Raw genomic sequence first — 21,237 nt, 5'->3', positions numbered from 1 at the left:
GCACATTCTCTTCTAACAAAGACTATGCAGACATTAAAAATAGGGAGTATCCCTGCAGTGCATAGATGGAAAAATCTCTTAAGATAGCCTTTTAGGTGAAAAAAGCAAAATGTAGAATGATGATGAGTACAGAAAGATTATTTTTATGTAAAATTTTGTTAAAGGACGTACATATATGTGCAGTAACAAGGATACACAAAAATTAGCAATCGTAGTTATATTTTGGGGAGGGATTTAGGGGCAGAAGAGGAGCTTTTATTTTTCTCTGATACCATTTTTATTGCTTTAATTTTTTTCCCTTGGGTTTATTACTTTTATTTTTAAAAAAATACTGTGAAGCGTTACTGGACTGTGGGATTAATGACTATTATTGTTTTCATATTTATACTTCCCTGCAAAAAGTAAGTTACAGTATATGTTATTTAAAAAAAAATAAAAACAAGGTAGCATAAAAAAATAGTGCCTCCTAGCCTCAGGAGTCCTAATGAGCTATAATCACAGAGACGCCAGACCAGTCAAAATTGGAAGAAAGAGCTATAATCACAGGAAAAGAACTCTCTCCACAACTTGAAGTAGCCCAGAAAAAGCAGCAGTAATGACAGCAGGCCTGCCTTCAAGAAAAGCAGAGACAAGAGTAGCTGCGGCAGGCCCTGCAGTGGCTGGCGTGGGTGATAACACAAGATGACATCAGAAAACAAAAACTGCCACACACAACCCAAGGCCTCCAAGAAAGAGGGAAACTGAAGGGCTTGAGGTGTCAAGTCAACAAGAGGGAACTTAGGAGTCAATGCTAAAGTGATTATGACTCACAGTCTGATGGTCCTCAAGACTTGAGTGGCCTTGGAGAAACCGGATCAGAGTTGTGTAACCAAGGCCCTGTGCTGGAGACACATAATGGATGGATGATTTTCTTCCTGCAGCCCCAGGTGATCTCAATGAGGTCAGTGTGCCAGACCCCTCAGCAAGGCAATGTACGGGCGTCAAACAAGCATTTCATCTTACCTCCTTCTGCCTGCCAAAACCCTGGCAGAGAGGAGCATCATTACATGAGAGAATGCATGTGGCCTAATTATTTGTCACACTCTATCACTAGACCAGACCCGTTAAGAGTAGTCCAAAGAATTCATTTCATGGGAACCAAATACAGTAATTCATGTTGCAATCCTGCCCAAATCACTGAACAGATACTTTAAGACCCAAATTCCTTAAAACCAGCTTTGATTTAGCACACACTACACGTTCCAACTAGAGTTTCAAGTGAGTGGAGCTGCCCACACGAAGCCATTTCTCACAGATCGCTGGCAGTTAAGTGCTCAAGAAGAAAGAGATTTCTTCAACTTCCTTTGGGTCTCACAAAACGAAAGCAGCCGTTACATAATAAAGCCTGTAAAAAGCTCCATGGGTTAAGAAGTCCCCTGATGTTTTTCCTGCCTTCAGTCATTTGTTTCAAGTATTCAGAAACAGTGAAAGTTCACGAAGCAAAAACATCTTCGGCAGGAAAAGAAGTGTGAGAGTTAGTCAGCAGCTCGACTCACTCATAGGTCCATGAGGTTGTAACTTAATCTTGACAACATAGTCTTTCCTGGAAGAGCTTTGAGCAGCGATTTATCATTTTATAATTTGTGGTTTCAATGTGAGCCATCAACCAAGCAGCTGTCTTGGTCTGAGGCACTTTTGAATCTTTCAAAAAACCCCGGGGAGGCAGGAAGCCGGCTTCAAACTTGAGGCCCCAAACTCGTGGGGTTTAAGGGAGAAGGCACAAAGGCCAGGATTTCTGTGTGCGCTCTCTAGTCTTTGGAAATGTATGGAATGCGTTCCTGTGTTTGTTTTAGACTTGGTGGGGGGTGGGGGGAGCATACTTCGATAGCTGGAGCCGTGGGCTGGCCCCTCGTATCTCTGGACGGCTTTTCTTCTGTTGCACGATCCCCTGGGAAATGAGAAGCTGCAAGCTGAGAGGGGGGAAATGGGTGGAGAAAGGGGAAGCAAGGGGGAAGGGAGGAGTGCCCGCGATAACTCTGCTGACTTCACAGTTTTCCACCGTGGCCTGCCCTGCCTACCTCTGTTGACTTCAAAGCTCGAGGAGCGCCTCTGCGCGCGTGCTCAGCCCACCCCGTGCCGCCGGTGGGAGAAGGCATTGACTCTTGGCCCCGGGACCGCATCCAACCGAGAACGACATTTCTGAAATTAACTTTGCCGTGAACAAAAGGCGGCTCTGGGTCACCCAGTGCTGGGATTCCAGCATCCACCAGGGCGAAAGGCAGCTTTTACAGAGTCTCCAGAAACTCGGGCGGTTTCCCAAGGTGTCTCACTGGTTCTGCAGCAGTGTTGGCCGTCTGTGGGCCGATGGGCGTGGCTTTCGCAATCGTGTTGGGGCGCCCGGATTTGGGAAGACTTGCCTCCTCTCCTCCGAGCAATGCAGGGAATCAGATGTTTGCTGGCAGCTCCCACAGTCTGTCACCATTCTCTCCCCTCCCTGCTCCCCACGCTGGGATTGACTTGTTTTCCTTCCCATCTCTGTTTTCTCCAGAGTCCTCCGGCCTCTCCCGAGAGAGGAAGCGGAGGAAGTAAGAGGACCATCCTGGCCGCTGTCACTCATGACCTTCTAATCTGCTTATCATTCTAAGCCCAGGACGGAAAGAGGCACAGCACCTTCTCGGAGCAAAAACAGTCACCACAGAATTTCACGGGCTGAAACCAAGATGCACAGCACAGGTTTGAAATATACGTGCATGTGTATGACGACTCAGATGGCAATGCAGGAGACCTGGGTTCAATCCCTGGGTCTGGAAGATCCCTGGAGAAGAAATGGCAATCCACTCCAGTATTCTTGCCTGGAAATGCCCATGGATGGAGGAGGCTGGCAGGCTACAGTCCATGGGGTCGCAAAGAGTCAGATACAACTGAGTGACTAACACACACATGATGTTTCACAATTCTCTCCTTCACTAACCCCAGACAGTATTGGATGTATGAGCAGCTTTAACTATCTTCTACTGTTCGATGTGAATTTAAAGATAAGCATAGGCTCAGTTCAATCTCTCAGTCATGTTCAACTCTTTGCAACCCCACGGACTGCAGCATACCAGGTCTCTCTGTCTATCACCAACTCCTGGAGCCTACTCAAACTCAAGTCCATCAAGTTGGTGATGCCATCCAACCACCTCATCCTCTGTTGTCCCCTTCTCCTCCCACCCTCAATCTTTCCCAGCATCAGGGTCTTTTCAAATGAGTCAGTTCTTTGCATCAGGTGGCCAAAATATTGGCGTTTCAGCTTCAGCATCAGTCCTTCCAGTGAATATTCAGGACTGATTTCCTGTAGCATGGTCTGGTTGGATCTCCTTGCAGTCCAAGGGACAAGCATAGGCTAGAAGTAGATATCTTGGAAATTCAGCTTCACTAGCCGAACTAAGCACCACAAACAGTTCAGAAGGACCTGTAACTGGTTACAGATCCTAGTTACAGTGTTTTCCCCCTTCTAACGTTCTCATTGCTAGCCTTAGGTCCTGGCTTGAGAAAGGTCTTAGAAGGGTCTAGCCTAGTCTTTGGAGAAGGCAATGGCACCCCACTCCAGTACTCTTGCTTGGAAAATCCCATGGATGGAGGAGCCTGGTAGGCTGCAGTCCATGGGGTCGCTACGAGTAGGACACGACTGAGCGACTTCACTTTCACTTTTTACTTTCATGCATTGGAGAAGGAAATGGCAACCCACTCCAGTGTTCTTGCCTGGAGAATCCCAGGGATGGGGGAGCCTGGTGAGCTGCCGTCTATGGGGTCGCACAGAGTCGGACATGACTAAAGCGACTTAGCAGCAGCAGCAGCAGCCTAGTCTTTTCAGAACATGGCCACACCATGGGCTGTCTGTGCCTCCTGGGTCCAGCTTTGTACTTGGATGCAAGGGTATTTGGAAAACAACACATGATTCTTGTCCTTAAGAAAATTAACAGAAACATCGAATTTTAGCTAGGAAATTAGTGAGCAAGATAGCCCAAACTCTCTATAACTAGAGATTTTAAAATCAAGAAATGAAAACTTAGGTTAGTTAAGAGAGCTGCCTAAGGTAAATGTTTCCTTGGTTAATCCCACAAACAATTATTAGAACCAGAGTCAGTTTGTAGCAAACACTTCCTTGTGGACTCAAATCTGAATAAATGTTACTCAAAACAAGATGCGTGTGTGCGTGTGTGTATGCTCACTCGTGTCCAACTCTTTACAACCCTATGGAATTTTCCAGGCAAGAATACTGGAGTGGGTTGCCATTCCTTCTCCAGGGATCCTTTCCAACCCAGGGATGTAACCTGAGTCTCCTGCATCAGCAGGTAGATTCCTTACCTAAACTGTACCACCTGGGAAGCCCATACAATAGATGCACTGAGGTTCTTTTATGGTTAAGGTAACCTGCTCTTGGTCTTCTAGATTCAAACTAACTCCACCCACCCTCAACCTCTGTCTGGGGTTTCAACCAAGTACTGTCAATGCATTTGAAATTGATTCAAAATGCTTTCTGGAGAGCCATCTCAGTTGAACTTGCAGGCACTGTTGGGGTTCCCTTCCAAGAAAGAATGGACTGACATTCTCCCTGGACTAGACTCAGGTTAGGCTCTGCCTGCCTGGGAGTGTGTCTCTGTCTTTGACAGTCTGATGGCTAAAGCTCCAGGTTCCTGCTCTTTAATCAACACCACCAAATGCCTGCAGTGTTGGCTCGACTCACCAGCCCACGTAGTTGAGACAGTTCTTTTTTTACAGAGACACTAAGGATATATGTACCTTCTTTCCCCTGAATTCTTTCTCAAACTTTCTCTGTCACGATTTACTACTATTTACTGAGCATCCTGTATGGCCTGGATACTGGGGAAAACAAGGCGACTCAGTCCATGCCCTCATGGGCTCTGTAAGTGCCATAGGGAATCACTGTATAACCAAATTAGAGATGAGAAGAACAACATAAGAGGAACATCCCACAGCCCCACATCCACCCCACCTAACAAAGTGAAGGAGCTAATACTCAAGTTCTTCAGAGTTCTCTTGGCGCACTTCCCAGCTGTGGTCAAATTCTCTGCATGCTCGTTCCTCCTTTTCTGGATTACTTGTGGAATTGCCAGGAGGACAGAGGCTTGAAGAATGCAAGCAGGAAAGAAAAAAAAAAAGGAGCATCTGTAAATGATTGACTGAAACCAGTTGTAGCTGGGCAGAATCAGGGTTTTCAGCTGCAAGCAACAGAAACTAACTCTGACGGATTTAAGAAAAGGAATTTCTCAAAAAGCTATCGAATAATCCCTGAGAAGGCTGAAAAACAGGATCAGAAAACGTAAGAACTGAGAACTCAGGATCATATGTGAGGCCACAGGTAGAATCACAGCCTAGAAAGAGTGAGATGAGGGTACCCCTGCTGCCACTGCTGAGTGCTGCACCACCGCTTCCTCCATCACTGTCTTCAGCCCTCGACACTTGATACCACCATGGGCAGTGGGAGCCTGGATATTTTTGTCACCCTGCAGCCTCCCCCAGAAAGGATTCTCCAATGTCCCACTTTGTTGATGCTAATAACTTCTGATTCCTTCCGGAGCAAGAGCACCTGATTGGCCAAGTCTTGGTTGTATGTCCATGTCCTAGCTGCAAAGTGGACTAGACTTTTCTAGAGACTTCTAGAAGACTAGAACAGTCTTTTTTAGGGCATTGAAATTCATGAAGTGATAGCATCCCAAACATGGGAAGGGGGTTCAGATGCTCAGTAGCCAAAAATGACCCTAAGCCCCCTTCCTCTAATCCCATGTGAAGGGAGAGCGTGAGTCAACACTGACCTGCCAGAGGATTAGAAATAAGTCCAGGAGACACATTTCAGCACTGAGGCTGGTGTCCTCTGACCCAGAAGCAAGGCCCCTAGGCCAGTAAGGTCAGCACAACCAGGTTGAATTTTCCTAAGAGAAGGAGGTAGAGACTTCTCCCTGGGTGCCCCCTACCTCCAGCCTCAGCAAGGAGAAGCGGGGGAGCTGTGGGAAGGCTCCCTGGGAGTGAGGAGTGCAGTCCCCGCCCGCTCTAGCAGCCTTTCCTTCTGCAGCTGGATCAGCCCCGCCTAGCCCCTCCATCCTTTTCTCACCAACAGGAAGGAAATCCAAGCTGCCACCATCGGAAAACAAAAGCCTATGTCAGAAATATTTACCTTTGGCCTTGATCTCTCATCCCAGACCTGCTGCTTAGACTTTTCACAATTTATGGATCCTGACATATGGTGATTCATCTTGGTTTTGTCACTGCTAGCCACCACGCAGAAGGGTTGGCCTCCGAGATGGGGGTGGGTGGCTAGGGAGAAGGGACACGTGTGCTCAGCAGCCACCCTTCAAAGTCCCAGGCCACAGTTTTCTCTTACGGATGTTGCCCAGCCCAGGGTGGGGGGTTCATCTGTGGCTTATTTTCCGTTTGTTTTAGTCCCCCACCCATTTAGTAAGTTGGTCTAGAAACAAAACAAAAAAAGCCCCAAATAAAACCAAAAAAGGAAACTCTTTTTTTTTGAGTCATCTGATTATTTGTTCCCTGACTTTAGAAGAGAGGCAAAATAACCCCAAATTGTAGCACTTTACTGAAGGATGATACATGGGATTAGGCAGTCCCTCAAGCCATTCTCAGGATCCTGCCCTGGGGTGGGCCCTTGGTGACACTCTGTTTTCCTTTATCCCTTTCCTGAGGATGTGGCTAGAAAGATAGTTGGATAACTCCAGCTATCTGCTTCTAACTTGGGGGGAAAGGCGGGGTGCGGAGAGGATGGCGGGGAGGCTGGGTGCGAGGTAGAATGTGGCTGTTTCCAGCCATCCTTCTGCTACCTCTCACCACAACCCTAGATACTTACAAGCATCCCTACCTTTTCCTGAAGGCTGTCAGAGCTCCTGGGAGAGCCACACATGAAGCCTTCATGAAAGCTGTTGTTGTGTAGTCGCTCAGTCCTGACTCTTCAACCCCACGGGCTGTAGCTCGCTAGGCTCCTCTGTCCATGGGAAAGCTCCGGGCAGTGAAAACTTCTGAGTTCCCCCTGATTAATCAGATCACTAGAAATGAAACAAAACAAAACAAACAAAAAAAAAGAAAAGAATATTTTTAACACCTTACAAGACGGCCTTCACTGAGTCAAAGTTAATACTACAGTCCCATATTTCTTAGAAAGTAAACAGAAGAAATAGAAAAACAAAAACCAAAAGAAAAAAAAAGCCCACCCACATTTTGATATCTTCCGAAAACACAGTGGAAGACATTTTCCATTATGTTTCTCAGCCTCTTGTCTTTTAGGATCTATGTGATAAATTTCACTTAGAATTCACAAGAAAAAGATTATGTTTCCTCATGAGCTAATATTGCTTCCTTTTTTTCCAGACAGTAACCAATTGTGTTTCCCTTTTTGCTTTGACTGTCAGGGAGCCTGAACTTAAGTTTAATACCCATTTACAAAATTATCTTATCTCCAGTTCCTGATCTTCCCCTTCCTCTATGTGGTTTCTCAACCCCCCCTTTCATCTTTACTTTAACTGCTTCACCTAGTTGTACATTTAATTTCAGCTACACCAGAGTTTTTAAAAAACCTGGAAAGTGCAACAAACAACAAAACTAACCATCAAATTAGTAACATGACCAAGGTCACCCAGAACTTGGTCTCACTTCCCCAATATCTCCCAGGTGGTTAGTGAGACTCACAGGCTAGACACATGCAACGATTAGAATATGTTCAAGCATTAAATGAGAAGAACAAAGATTCTAGGGATTGAGGAAACGTATCAGTGAAGACTGGAGCAGTCAAGGAAGGCTTCCCGAAGGCGGCAGTACTTATTGTAAACTTTGAAGGCTTGGGGTTAATTTCAAGGGTTCATTTCATTGGATCATTTATATAGTTTGGCTGGACTACATGAAGCATGTACCTTGGAATTTATCCAACTGGCTCTTTTCTGGGGATAGTTTCTGAACTTAGTCTGAGAAGCCAGTGCATTACTGTCTAGGGAGCAATTATGTGAAGGCAATCAGGTGAGTCCTCAGTAAAATGGTGAAGTGGGTGGGACAGGTCGGGGCACTATATTGGCATTTTAGATGGGATAATTCTTCATTGGAACTATTCTACATACTGCAGTATCCTTGGCATCCTGCTTCACACCTACTAGATGCTCTTAACAATCCCTAGTCACTGGGACGGCCCCAAATTCTACCCGTTGTCCTCAACACACCCTGGAGGACAGTGATGCACGCAGGTGAGACCGACCACTACCTCAGATGCCCAAAATTCTCCTCGCAGTTCTGCCATCTACAACTGGATTTCCAGATTTAGCAAACAAACTATAGAACATCCAATTAAATTTGAATTTCAAATAAACAATGAATAATTTTTTAGTATAAGTATGTTCCAAATATTGCACTACTTGTTGTTTATTGGAATTCAAATTAAGCTAGTGGTCCTTATTTGATCTGGAAGCCCTACCCACAGCTCATTACCACCATATACAAACCTGTCTCCCAGAAATTCCCTTTGGGTTGGTCCCTCTGCTGTGTACTGAGCTATCCTCTACTTCTTCCCTGCGAGATCCACCTATTCTGTATTTCAGTTCTTCATGTTCAATCTCGGCTAAATCACAAGGGGAGGGTAAATACTTGAAATCAGAGGAACAAATTCTTTTAATAGGTAGTCTAATTACCCTATCTAGGTAACATCTTACCTTAACCTGGTTAAAGTATCAATATACACCAGTCTCTAGAAGGCTCTCAGATCAAATGGTGGTGGGAAGGACAGACAGGGAAACAGGAAGCATTTCTAGGGCTGACAGCTTATGCCATGTGACCCTAAATTTCAATGAGTCTCAATTTTGCCTGCACAATGGGGAACTTCACACACTGTTGAGGGCTTCCCAGGTGGTGCTAATGGTAAAGAACCCGCCTGCCAATATAGCAGACATGAGATTTGGGTTTGATCCCTGGGTCTGGAAGACCCCCTGGAAGGGGACATGGCAACCTACTCCAGTATTCTGGTCTGGAGAATCTCATGGACAAAGGAGCCTGGAGTCGTAAAGAGTCAGACACCACTGAGTGATTAGCACACACACAGGCACGCACTATTGATGAATTATGCTAGGGTGGAGCCTGGAACTGGGGATTTTTTTAAAGCCCGAGCCTGACCCCAGGGTCTCCCTAACTTGCAACTGAGGTTGAGAATCACTCCTTCACTTCCTGAGAAAAGTGAGAGAAAGGAGAGAGCATGATAAAGGATGAGAGAGAAACACAGAGAATAAGACCTGGTCTCAGGGGCTCTGCTTGGTGTTGGTCATTGAGGGGATTTGGAAGAAGCAAGAGGCAAACACATTCCACTCAAGCAGGGGAAAAAAAGTTCAAGAAAGTAATATACTTCGAATGTGTTCCATTTTGAGCAAAACAGATGTGAAAAGGCACTTCTGAAGAGCCCAGTGAGTGTTTCATTTTGTGCCAAACACTGTCCTTAGGGGTGTTCCAGCTTACCAAAAAAAGTCCCCTAGAGAGAGTCCCATTTTTCTTTATTACCTAGTGAGTCTAACCAATGCCAGGATCAGGTTCAGAAACCGGGCTGCTCACACGCATGGCCTTGCTGGTGTTGGCTTCGAAGCAAGCTTCTGATGTTACCACGGGCACCTCAGCGAAAGAGGCTCCCCTCTTGGCTCCGTGTGGGCTGTGAGCCCAGAGTGTCAGTCTGCCTGCCATCAGCACATGCAGGCCTTGACTGACAAGTAGGTCAGCATCGACATGGCTCCAGCCTCCACCAAGAAGAGGTACTTGTCCCTGGCAGGAAGCTGCTTCTGCAGAATTAAAAACCATCAGAGTTGATCAAAGGAAGTGCAGGGTAGGCTGGCGGGCGGGCCAGATCCTAATCTCCACTTGCTGGCCTCACGCATCACTGCACATGAGTCACCCCACTGAGCTCAGCGGACATGCTGTTTGGATTAGGCTTTTACAGGCGAGGTTTGCCAAGCTTGCACAGAGCAGCCGAGAGGCGAGGGAGGAAGCTGGGATATGGGTTAGATGTGGTTGCCCAGGTGCCAGGGAGGAGGCAGTTGGCTCCCTAGGTACACAGGACACTGGCAGCGGGAGGGATTGTGAGTCCTGCTGTCTGTGGCCTACCTCTTCAGCTCAGCTCCACGAACCCCATTAGGGGCAATGGAGCCCACACCAAGCCTACACATCTTTCCTCTCTTGCCAACTCTCCAATTAAGATGTACTATTACAGGACTCACATCTTGCTTTCACTCAACCATTTGCCTCTCAACGAGCAGGAATTCCTTTTCTCAAAAGCAGGCAACACTTCACCACTCAGGCATCTTGCTCAAATGCAGTGGAGTCCAGCAAAAAAAAAAAAAAAAAGGGGGGGGGGGGAGAGGGAAGTCAGAAAATAAAAATTCCTAAATTAAGAGCCAACCCATAAAAGCAGGGCTTCCCCTAGTGCCTGGCTGGTGTGACATCACCATGAGTTACTCAATGAAAATGGTGTCAGAGTAGCAGCTCAATTACATGTGGAAAATTTCCTTAAGAAATAGAACTCCGCAGAAAACAAAAAGGTGTCGAAAAGACCCTGAACTTAGGTCTTTGGGGGACTACCTCTAGAGGGGCTGACTTCCCGGGGCATAGACCTAAATGGGATTCTCTTCCAAACAGTGCCTAGCAGGATCTTGGTACTCAGGAGCAGCAACGGAGGTAACCCAGCGGTTTGTTTTGCAATGGTGGGAACAAGATCAAAATCCTTTGTCTCTGATTCTGCCAAGTTTTGCTTCCGTGCATGGTAACTTAGGAAGTAGCAGCCCCCATGATTTTGTAAGCCAAAGACTCTTGGCTTGTAGTCTCTGCTGGGATTCTCTTTAGAGTATTTTAGACTGTCATTTATTAAAAGCATCTAAATGGAGGTGGCAGTCCTTGACACTTTTCAAAATAAATGTTGCCACTGGTCCCGACACCATGCTTGACTCTAAACCATGAATTTCCAACCTTATTATTGCTCAATTAGTTGTAATTTAAAATTTCTTATTCCTGGCTTCAGGTTTCTTCTCACCTATCTATAATTCTCAGGGTGCTCAAACTTGCTCAGGAAACCTGTCTTTTCCTTCTTTCCTGCCTTTATCATTTTCAGTTAAGAATGGAACTGGAGATGGGAGGTACCAGCCTGGAGAGGATCCCAGTCACTAAAGCACAGTGCAGCAGAGGTTAAGGTCTGATCATTAGGTGAAGCTGGTTGAACCCCAACTCTGCCACCAAGTCCCAATGTAATCTTGGAGCAATTTTCTTAACCCCTCACAGCCTCAAATTCCTCATCTGTGAAATGTGGATAAAAATCATCCTAACTTCATTGAGGCGGAGAAGGCAATGGCACCCCACTCCAGTGCTCTTGCCTGGAAAATCCCATGGATGGAGGAGCCTGGTGGGCTGCAGTCCATGGGGTCACGAAGAGTTGGACACGACTGAGCGACTTCACTTTCACTTTTCACTTTCATGCATTGGAGAAGGAAATGGCAACCCACTCCAGTGTTCTTGCCTGGAGAATCCCAGGGACGGGGGAGCCTGGTGGGCTGCCGTCTATGGGGGTCACACAGAGTCGGAAACGACTAAAGTGACTCAGCAGCAGCAGCAGCTTCACTGAGGAGGACTAAATGAGCTAACGGCAAGAAAAACATTTAGTAAAGCCCCGGCACTCAGTAAACACATAATCAATGCATTTTTATTTCTATTACAGTAACCACCCTTCAACCAGCACTGTGTAGCTAATGGTAGTAAGCTTCATTGGATTCTACTGCTAACATTTTTTTCCTTCTGAAATTTCTCAGTGCCCAGAGAGCTAATATTTGCTTTAATCAAAAGTACTTGCTTGAGAAAGACAAATATCATGTGATAGCACTTATCTGTGGGATCTAAAAAAAAAAAAAGGATACAAATGAACTTATGTATAAAACAGAAACAGACTCAGACTTTGAAAACAAACTTATGGTTATCAAAGGGGAAAGGCCAGGATGTGGGGCAGGGGGTAAATTAAGAGTTTGGGATTAGCATATACACACTACTCTATATTGGAGAAGGAAATAGCAACCCATTCCAGTGTTCTTGCCTGGAGAATCCCAGGGATGGGGAAGCCTAGTGGGCTGCCCTCTATGGGGGACAGGTCGGACACGACTGAAGTGACTTAGCAGCAGCAGCAGCAACTACTCTATATAAAATAATCAACAAGGACCTATGATATAGGAACTACTCTATATAAAATAATCAATAAGGACCTATGATATAGGACGGGAACTCTACTCAATATTCTGTAATTGGGATAAGAATCTGGGAAAAGAATCTGAGAAAGAGTAGATGTATGTATATGTATAACTGAATTACTTTGATGGACACCTGTCAACACTGTAAATCAACTATACTCCAATACAATTTTTTTTTAAGAAGTATCTGCTGGATGGTGCCCATTTATCCTTTGTTAGAAAAAGACCATAGGAGAGGAGGAGAAGAAGAAGGAGAGAATCATTTACAAGTGATGAAAAGGAGGTATTTTCCCTTGGGAGTTCCTTCCTATAGCTAGAAAAGTCCCATAACTCTGGAGCACTTGGTAGGGATTGGGGAAAGAGGGTGCAGATTCATGCCCTCGTGGAGTCTGTTAGTCGAAGAAGCCCTGGATAGGAATGTGATGCGGCTCAATGAATCTAAAATGCACATCTACCAAGCTTCTGGGTGGAAAGGGATGATGTAATGACTAGAGGTCTTTCTGTTCGGAAGGGCATCGTAATAGGCAGTATTGCTAGGGCAGGTCCTGGGCGTAGTCTACAGGTAGGAACTGAGAAAGGGGGAATTGGAGCTGCTTTGCATAACAAAAGTGAGGCATGTCCCCATTTAGTTGGGCAGAATGTGTTGGAAGAATGAAATTCATGTAGGATGATTCTCCCCTCACTTCCTTAGTATGGATTTGGACTAACACTGATGGTTTTTCTTTGGTGTATGTGTATGTGTGTGTGTGTGTGTGTGATATCTAAGAATTAATCATTGGTGATCAGAAGACCACAGGAAGAATGAAGAGGGGTACCTTGATTACACTCTGGCGGAGGGACCCTAAAGAGAACAAGAGCTGGAGAAATGAAACCTCTCATAGATTATTCTGGGAGTCATCTAACAACGGTATGATTTCTGAGTAACTTAGACTTTGAAAAATGTTTGGCTGTGGACTATCCTTATACTATAGATGATCCTATTTGTGGTAGAGGGTAAGGGTTGGATGGATTTTGTTGAGTGGGGATATTATGGGGCTTGGTGGGGGGTGTTGTAGTAAATGGTAAATATAGTGATAGCTTGTATTCTTTGTCTTTTGTGAGCTCTACTCCCAGCACCTAGAATGGTGCCTTGGACACCACATGCAATTAGTAAACACTTGTTGAATGAATGAATGGCACCATGGAGAGCAGTGGGCTCACAGAGGAAAAGAAGAAATAGGTTTGGCCTTGGGACTGGTCAGCAAGGTTAGGAAATGGACCAGGCCTATGAAGACACACTGCTAAGGGCTTTTCCTTCTTCACTTGGGGCTCTGGGAACAATTATGTTTAATTTTCATTTTTTCCCCTATACATATCCCAAATTTTTAATGAAGTGGCCTACACATTCATGTTAGATGTGTAGAATTAAGAGAGAAACAACAATAGCGAATGTGACTTCCCTGCACTGTCCCTTGTATTAGTTTTCTATGGCTGGTATAACGAACTGTCACCAACACCACAAATGCAGTGTCTTACTGTCTGCAGGTTAGAAGACCTAAAATCAAGATGTCTACAGGGCTGCATTCCTTCTGAATCCACCAAGCGAGAATCTGTTTTCTTGCCCTTTTCAGCTTCTAAAGACAGCCTGCATTCCTTGGCCTATTCCTCATATCCCTCTGACCTCTGCTCCCATCGTCATATCTCCCTCTCTGACTTTTACTCTCTTTCCCTTATAAGGACCCTTGTGATTACATCGTGTTCACCCGGATATTTCAGGACAATCTCCCCAACTCAAGGTCCTTAACTTAATTGCATCTGCAAAGTCCTTTTACCATGTAAGGTAACATATTCACAGGTTCCAGAATGTGGACGTTCTGGGGGCCGTTATTCTGTCAATGTCACCCCCAAGGCCACCATGAGTGTCATGCCCGGGGAAGATGGCAGCCCCACACTCCGGCGAGCAGGAACCTGGCTGAGGGTGGAGCTGGGGGCAGGAGAAAGCAGTGGAGCTGGCCACAGCCTGGACTGGCTTTGGAGATGAGAGACCCATTCTTCTCTGCAAATCTACTGGAGGAGAGTAGTTCTCAGTGACAGAGACAGAAAGACAGACTCTGCTGTTACAGAGAGAGGGGCTGTCCAAGCAGCAGACACTCAGGTTACAGCTTTTTCCAGTTTGGAGATTAAGAATTTGAAACAATTTGTGAATGCCATGTCTGGTTTATGGCAGGTGCACAGTTCAATAAAAGCCATCTATTATTAATACCCAGAAGGAGAGGGTGGGGAGGGGTGTTCCAGAGCCCCAGCTGCTGGGAGAAGCAGGTCACATACAGCTCAATATCACCAACCCCAGGAAAACAGGAAGAAGACCTGTCATGAGGGAATAAGGTATGAGGCAGGTGTTCAGAGGTAGAGTTCCAAGTGCCCTTTATCTTAACTTCTTCCCACACAAGCTAGGAGGAAGCATCTGGCCAGTTCTTTAATGAAACTTGGAACTCACTGCTGTAGTCAAGAAGAAAATATTTTTGTGGTTTTTCTGTAGGGGAAGAAAGTAATAAATCTTTCTGTTGTTGAAGGAACACCTTTCAGTGGTATAGCTCTGAGAGGGATATATTATTATGAAAGTGTAATTGCCTGAAAGTTTGTTAGTCGGGGCACTGGGAAGCTTCATGTATACCCTGAAGGGTAAGAACACAGGACAAGCTGGTGGTCCCAAGCTCAAAAGGTGGTCACGGAAGATATAGCTTTAAGAAAGTGGCATTCCTACTAGAACAGCTAGGTTTTTGGGGTGATTGTTGGATCTGGAAAGCTCCTTTGTATTTCCCCTTGGATTTCCTACAGAGCCCCTGCTTGGCAAAGAGCATCTGTTTTTACTGCCTGCTCTGATCAGTCAGGTATGGCAGGAAAAGGGGACATGGCCTTGTTCTTAAGGAGATCATTCACCCCGGACAAATGTGATGAACACTTGCTGGACGTTCTAGGCACTGATCCAGGTTCAAGGCATAGGGTAGGGACCAAAACAGACGACAAATTATAACTATGTATCAGGTTGTGATAGGAGAAGGCAATGGCACCCCACTCCAGTGCTCTTGCCTGGAAAATCCCATGGACAGAGGAGCCTGGTAGGCTGCAGTCCATGGGGTCGCTGGGAGTCGGACACAACTGAGTGACTTCACTTTCACTTTTCACTTTCCTGCATTGGAGAGGGAAATGGCAACCCACTCCAGTGTTCTTGCCTGGAGAATCCCAGGGACGGCGGGGCCTGGTGGGCTGCCGTCTATGGGGTCGCACAGAGTCGGACACGACTGAAGCGACTTAGCAGCAGCAGCAGTAGCAGTATCAGGTTGTGATAGTGGTAGAGAGCGAGCAAGGAGAAGAAAAGGCTGGGTGTGTGTTGGGGTGGGGGGAGAAGGCCTCCCTGATAATGGGGTACTTGTGCAGAGATGCGAAAGAAGTGAAAGCGGCAAGATGGCAGGTCACACAGACATCGGAGGGGTCGGCCCGGATGGAGGGAACACCTATCGAAGCCTGTGGAAGTAGCTCGGGGACTTCCCTGGAGCTGCGGTGGTTGAGAGTCTGCCTTCCCTGGCCCAGGAAGATTCCACAGGCTGCCTGTGCACCACCAGTACTGAAGCCCATGCTCTAGAGCCCATTGTCCTTTAGTGGCTAAGTCGTGTCTGACTCTTTTGTGACCCCATGGATTGGAGCCCGCCAGGCTCTTCTGTCCATGGGATGCTCCAGGCAAGAATACTGAAGTGGGTTACCATTTCCTCCTCCAGGGGATCTTCCTGACCCAGGGATCAAACCCACATCTCCTTCATTGCAGGCAGACTTTTTACCAGTGAGCCAGGGAAGCCCCTGGAGCCTGTGTTTCACAACAAAAGAAGCCATCGCAACAAGAAACCCATGCACTACAACAAAGAGAAGCCCTGCCTCACCGCAACTAGAGAAAGCCAGCGCACAGCAGAGAAGCCCAGCGCACAGCAGTGAAGCCCAGCGCAGACAAAAATTAAATAAAGTAGCCCAGTTTTCAATGAGTGCTATGCACACTGCCAACCAGGGTGACAGTATCTCCTTCCTCATGCACAGTCCTCACCCACAACAGTGGGTGGCAGCTCCTTTGTGTATCACATCCCAATCTCCAGCCATGGTGGACTGGGCCTCAGGAGGGCATCCATTCACACTGGGCACTCTTGCATGAAGTAATGGCAAGCATAAGGGAGAATCAGCAGTATGCTGTGACTGTCTCCAGGGCTGACCTGGGGTTTTGAGTCTCGGAGGCTGGAGTTAGAAGGCCCAAAGCCTGTGTGACTGAGAGTGAGTTTATCAGCCTGTCCTTGAGGCAGAGACTCCCCCCAAGGCTATGCTTGTGCAGTCCAACATTTCTTCGGGCAGGTCAGTCCAGTGCTGCTCCTCTGCTTCCATCTCCAGAGTGCGGGTATGTAGATGAGGTGCAGAGATTGCAAGGAAGAACACAGAGCAAACAGAAATACACGGAGATTGCTTAGGCTTGAAGCAACATTCCTCCAGGGCTCTCTCTGCACACACACCTGATGAGACTAGAAATAGGAATCAGATTTTTCAAAACTCTTTTTATGAATAGTTTTTTTTTTTTAAGGCACTACCTTTTTAAGAAGTCTGGGTGTTGCTATCTTGATAATGTAATTTAAAGGTATAAGTAAGGTTTTTTGTTTCATTTTTAAAAGGAATTTTTCATATGAGGAAGCTTTGTCCCTTTAATAACCTGAATATCCAGGGGGGATGGAGCAAGTCAGGCTCTGACTCGTTGCCTCTTGTTCCAAGCTCTGCGGTCTCTTGGATTGCAGCCTCTCCACAGCTTACCCTGAGTTGGCTGAGCAGTTTTTCTTCATGAGTAAAATGCAAACAGCAAAGTTCTCAAGGCCAGAGCATTTCTTTCCACTGGGGGGGTTATGAATTTCTAAGGTGTTTCTCTGCTGGGCTGAGATTTCATTAACTAAATTATGTAAAGGGTCTTATTGTCATCTGTTGTTCAGTCAATAAGTCATGTTCAACTGTTTGCGACCCCAGGACTGTGGTATGCCAGGCTTCCCTACCCTTCACTGTCTCCTGGAGTTTGATCAAATTCATGTCCATTGAGTCAGTGATGCTATGCTTAACCTAAATATCAATCCCAAACAAATACCAATAGTTGCTAAATAAATACTAGTGCCTATAGAAGTTACATCAAAAAAGAAAGTTCTTTTTAGATACAGAGGCATACCGGAGTATTTACAAATGAAATGACATTGTGTCTGGGACTTGCTTTTAAAAATTCCAGTTAGGGACTTCCCTGGAGGTCCAATGGTTAAGACTTTGCTGTCCAGTGCAAGGAAGTGCAGGTTTAATCCCTGCTCAGGGAGCTAAGATCCGATATTGGAGGCCAAAAAACCAAAACATAAAACAAGCTATATTGTAACTAATTCAGAAAGGCATTAAAAATAGTCCACATCAAAAAAAAAAATTTTCCAGTTAAGAAAATGGGCATATTTGTGGGGGAGGGGATGGAAGTAGGATAGGGGTGCTCCTTGAAACAAGATCAGCGCCTGTAGAGATTGTTCCAACTAGGTTGGAGGGACATGGGGTTCAGTATGCCATTCTGTCTCACTTTGTGTATGTTTAAAACATTTCATGATAAAAAGTTAAAAGGCTGAGAAAGAAAAAAAAAAAAGAGAGATGTCAGTCTGCCCCACTCTTTTTGCTCTGGACTCCGCTGTTACATAATAACAGCAGCAGAGATCCGAACATGGGGAATTTGATTATGGGAGTTTTCACAGTGTGACTTCAACAAAGGGAGAAGTCTGATGGATTATTTCTGGAGAGTGGAGCAGTCAGGGTTTCCAAGAAGAGTGATGTTGAAATGAATAATGAAGATTCCTTGCTCAATGATGCAGCCTGAGGGCTCTTGTCAGAGGTTCTGAGAAATTGCAGAAGGGGCCGGTGGTGATCCGGTGGATCAGCGCTTCCTTGTGCAATGCAGGAAAGATCCTCACGCTCCCTGCCCTTTCCCCGCAGTTCCGTGAGGATGGCTGTAGGCTTTACTTGTACTTTATACCCGGGGCTATGGCCAACGCAGTGCAGCCATCCAGGGCCGGCGTGGCTGGTCGTGGTGTTCTCCGGAGTCTCGGTGACTGTCAGGGGAACCCAGTTGAGGGAGTGTGTGCAGGGCAATCAGGCCTGGCAACCAGTCTCTTGCATTCTCGAAGATTCCCACTAAGCCCAGAAAGGAACACTGGAATGCAACACGGGAAGTTCCTTCTTCTCAGCCTCTGTCACTGGGCTCATAGGGTGGGGTGGAAATTGGTCTGTGGGTGACCACACCCATCTCCCTATCCACTCTGGCCAGAGACTTTACATCCTCAACAGCTGCTGTCTGTGTTTGGCTTTCAACTCAGGCTGTCTGCACCCAGCTCCCAGAAACCAGTTTGCAGGGGACAACTGTGACACCAACGTTCCAGTCATAAGTGACCTGCACCCTCGCCCTGCTGTGCCCCCTGCCACGCACACTGCATGCACGCCTTTCATTTCTAACACAGGATTTATCTCAGGAGGTGCATCACTGATTTGTCCCATGGTTTCATTCTGGAGTTTCTTAAATTTATTTCAAAAGCTCATCGCTTAAAATGTGTGAGGATTTTTTTATTTTATTTTATTTAACTTGACAATATTGTACTGGTTTTGCCAAATATCAAAATGAATCTGCCACAGGTATACATGTGTTCCCCATCCTGAACCCTCCTCCCTCCTCCCTCCCCATACCATCCCTCTGGGTCGTCCCAGTGCATCAGCCCCAAGCATCCAGTATCGTGCATCGAACCTGGACTGGCGACTCGTTTCATATATGATATTATACATATTTCAATGCCATTCTCCCAAATCATCCCACCCTCTCCCTCTCCCACAGAGTCCAAAAGACTGTTCTATACATCAGTGTCTCTTTTGCTGTCTCGTATACAGGGTTATTGTTACCATCTTTCTAAATTCCATATATATGCTAAAGGAAACTATAAGCAAGGTGAAAAGACAGCCTTCAGAATGGGAGAAAATAATAGCAAATGAAGCAACAGACAAACAACTAATCTCAAAAATATACAAGCAACTCCTGCAGCTCAATTCCAGAAAAACAAATGACCCAATCAAAAAATGGGCCAAAGAACTAAATAGACATTTCTCCAAAGAAGACATACAGATGGCTAACAAACACATGACAAGATGCTCAACATCACTCATTATCAGAGAAATGCAAATCAAAACCACTATGAGGTACCATTTCACGCCAGTCAGAATGGCTGCGATCCAAAAGGCTACAAGCAATAAATGCTGGAGAGGGTGTGGAGAAAAGGGAACCCTCTTACACTGTTGGTGGGAATGCAAACTGGTACAGCCACTATGGAGAACAGTGTGGAGATTCCTTAAAAAACTGGAAATAGAACTGCCTTATGACCCAGCAATCCCACTGCTGGGCATACACACTGAGGAAACCAGAATTGAAAGAGACACGTGTACCCCATTGTTCATCGCAGCACTGTTTATAATAGCCAGGACATGGAAGCAACCTAGATTTTTTTTTTTTTAGGTGAGTTTCGGTGGAATAAAGAATGAGGTGATGGAGACGCCTTTATCTAGTACTGCTCACACCAGTCTGTGGGATAAGACTGGACAGTGAGTGATGCTTTAGGAAATAACTTGGCTCTTCCTTGTCATAATTAATTCAACTAATCAAGATGTGACATGGGCTATGAACTCTGTGGTACTGCCTTTTTAAGAGCTCATAATCCCTTAAAATCATTCCAGCCCTTCTGTATAGTAACAGCACTCCTGGAAATTTCTACAAAGAAAATAATTCAAAAGAAGGGGGAAGGAAATCTTTATATGAATATAGATATTTATGGGAGAATCACTGATAGCTGTGAAAACTGGAAAGAATGAACAATGGACGGTAGCAGAGGAATGGTGAAACAAATTATGAGGTATCTGTCTCTTTGAAAGGCACACTATCTCAAAAACATTAATGATCCACTTTGGGGGGCTAATCCCTTTCCCTGGAGGCAGTTGAGCAACTCCTCTGGAGGAATGATTCAAATCACTCCTGATCTTTAAATATTAATCCTTGACCAACTTAATTAATCATAGCATCCACATAGCAGCAGACACATGCAGGCAAACCCAGAACCTCTGGAGAAAAATAATGACAAATCAAAAAAGACCAGCCAGAAACCCCTGACAGCCAAGTACAAACGAGGGGTTGGCATGGGCAGGACTTCTTTCATCATTACTTCTCCTGTTGGAAGCACTCAAACAAAACATCCATCCCCGGCTGCTCTTCTCTCATAATCTTGCCCCAAACTTTTATGGGTAGCTCAGGGCTAATTCTGGGCCCAGGCTGCCAATGTTGTGTATTAGTGGAGTGAAGCAGGCTGACAGTCTGCAGCCCGAGAAGGTTTTTGGAGAAGAGTTTGTGTGCCAGTGTTAATTACAGCTTGACTTAAACCTTAGATTGTGGATGGACTATGAAAAAGGCAGATGGATGACTATGTGGTGACATGAACCCAGATACTTAGATCTCTCAACAGGAAAAAGAAAAACCTTAGAATCGTCTCCAGGGGACAGACACTGTGGTAGGTCCAGTGAAAATTATAAGTTTTGGGTTAGACACAACTTCTGCCCACAACCCAAAAGAGTGTGTTAGGGGGATAGAATAGAAATACAGATAGAATTGTAGTCAATAAACATACCTCACAGAACAAAATGTAAGTACCTCAAAGGAATAAACTATGAATTAGGTCACTTGGGTTCAAACCCCAGCTAGGCTTTCTGGTCAACTGTGTGATCTTAGACAAATGTCTAGGACTTAATTTCATTTTAGGTAAAATAGAAATGAATAATGCCTAACTCAAAGGCAGGCATGAGGATTAAATAAGATAATGCATTTGAGAATCTGTTGAATCCACAATGTGACTGCATGAGGCGATGTTTCTCAAACCTGGCTGCACGCTAGAAAAACTCTACC

The 21,237-nt window shown here is 45.6% G+C and overlaps 1 long non-coding RNA gene across 7 annotated transcripts in view; it reads right to left on the bottom strand.

The window, feature by feature from the left end:
* Positions 1–21,237, bottom strand: part of LOC102412960 — a 65,560-nt gene that overhangs the window by 23,594 nt on the left and 20,729 nt on the right. For 3 of the 7 annotated variants that reach the window (XR_006543275.1, XR_006543271.1, XR_006543272.1), the window contains 4 exons: positions 9,520–9,791; positions 6,854–7,037; positions 6,158–6,297; positions 4,979–5,110 (listed from right to left, as the gene is read on the bottom strand). This is a non-coding gene — a long non-coding RNA (uncharacterized LOC102412960). Of the gene's footprint in view, positions 1–4,978; positions 5,111–6,157; positions 6,298–6,841; positions 7,038–9,519; positions 9,792–10,226; positions 11,389–21,237 lie in introns of those variants that run through there. The other 4 variants (XR_328043.4, XR_006543273.1, XR_006543276.1 and 1 more) reach the window with 4 other exon arrangements.

This window comes from Bubalus bubalis, chromosome 12 (genome assembly GCF_019923935.1).
Source record: "Bubalus bubalis isolate 160015118507 breed Murrah chromosome 12, NDDB_SH_1, whole genome shotgun sequence".
NCBI classification, from domain to species: domain Eukaryota; kingdom Metazoa; phylum Chordata; class Mammalia; order Artiodactyla; family Bovidae; genus Bubalus; species Bubalus bubalis.
This window is presented reverse-complemented; position numbering and strand designations above follow the sequence as displayed.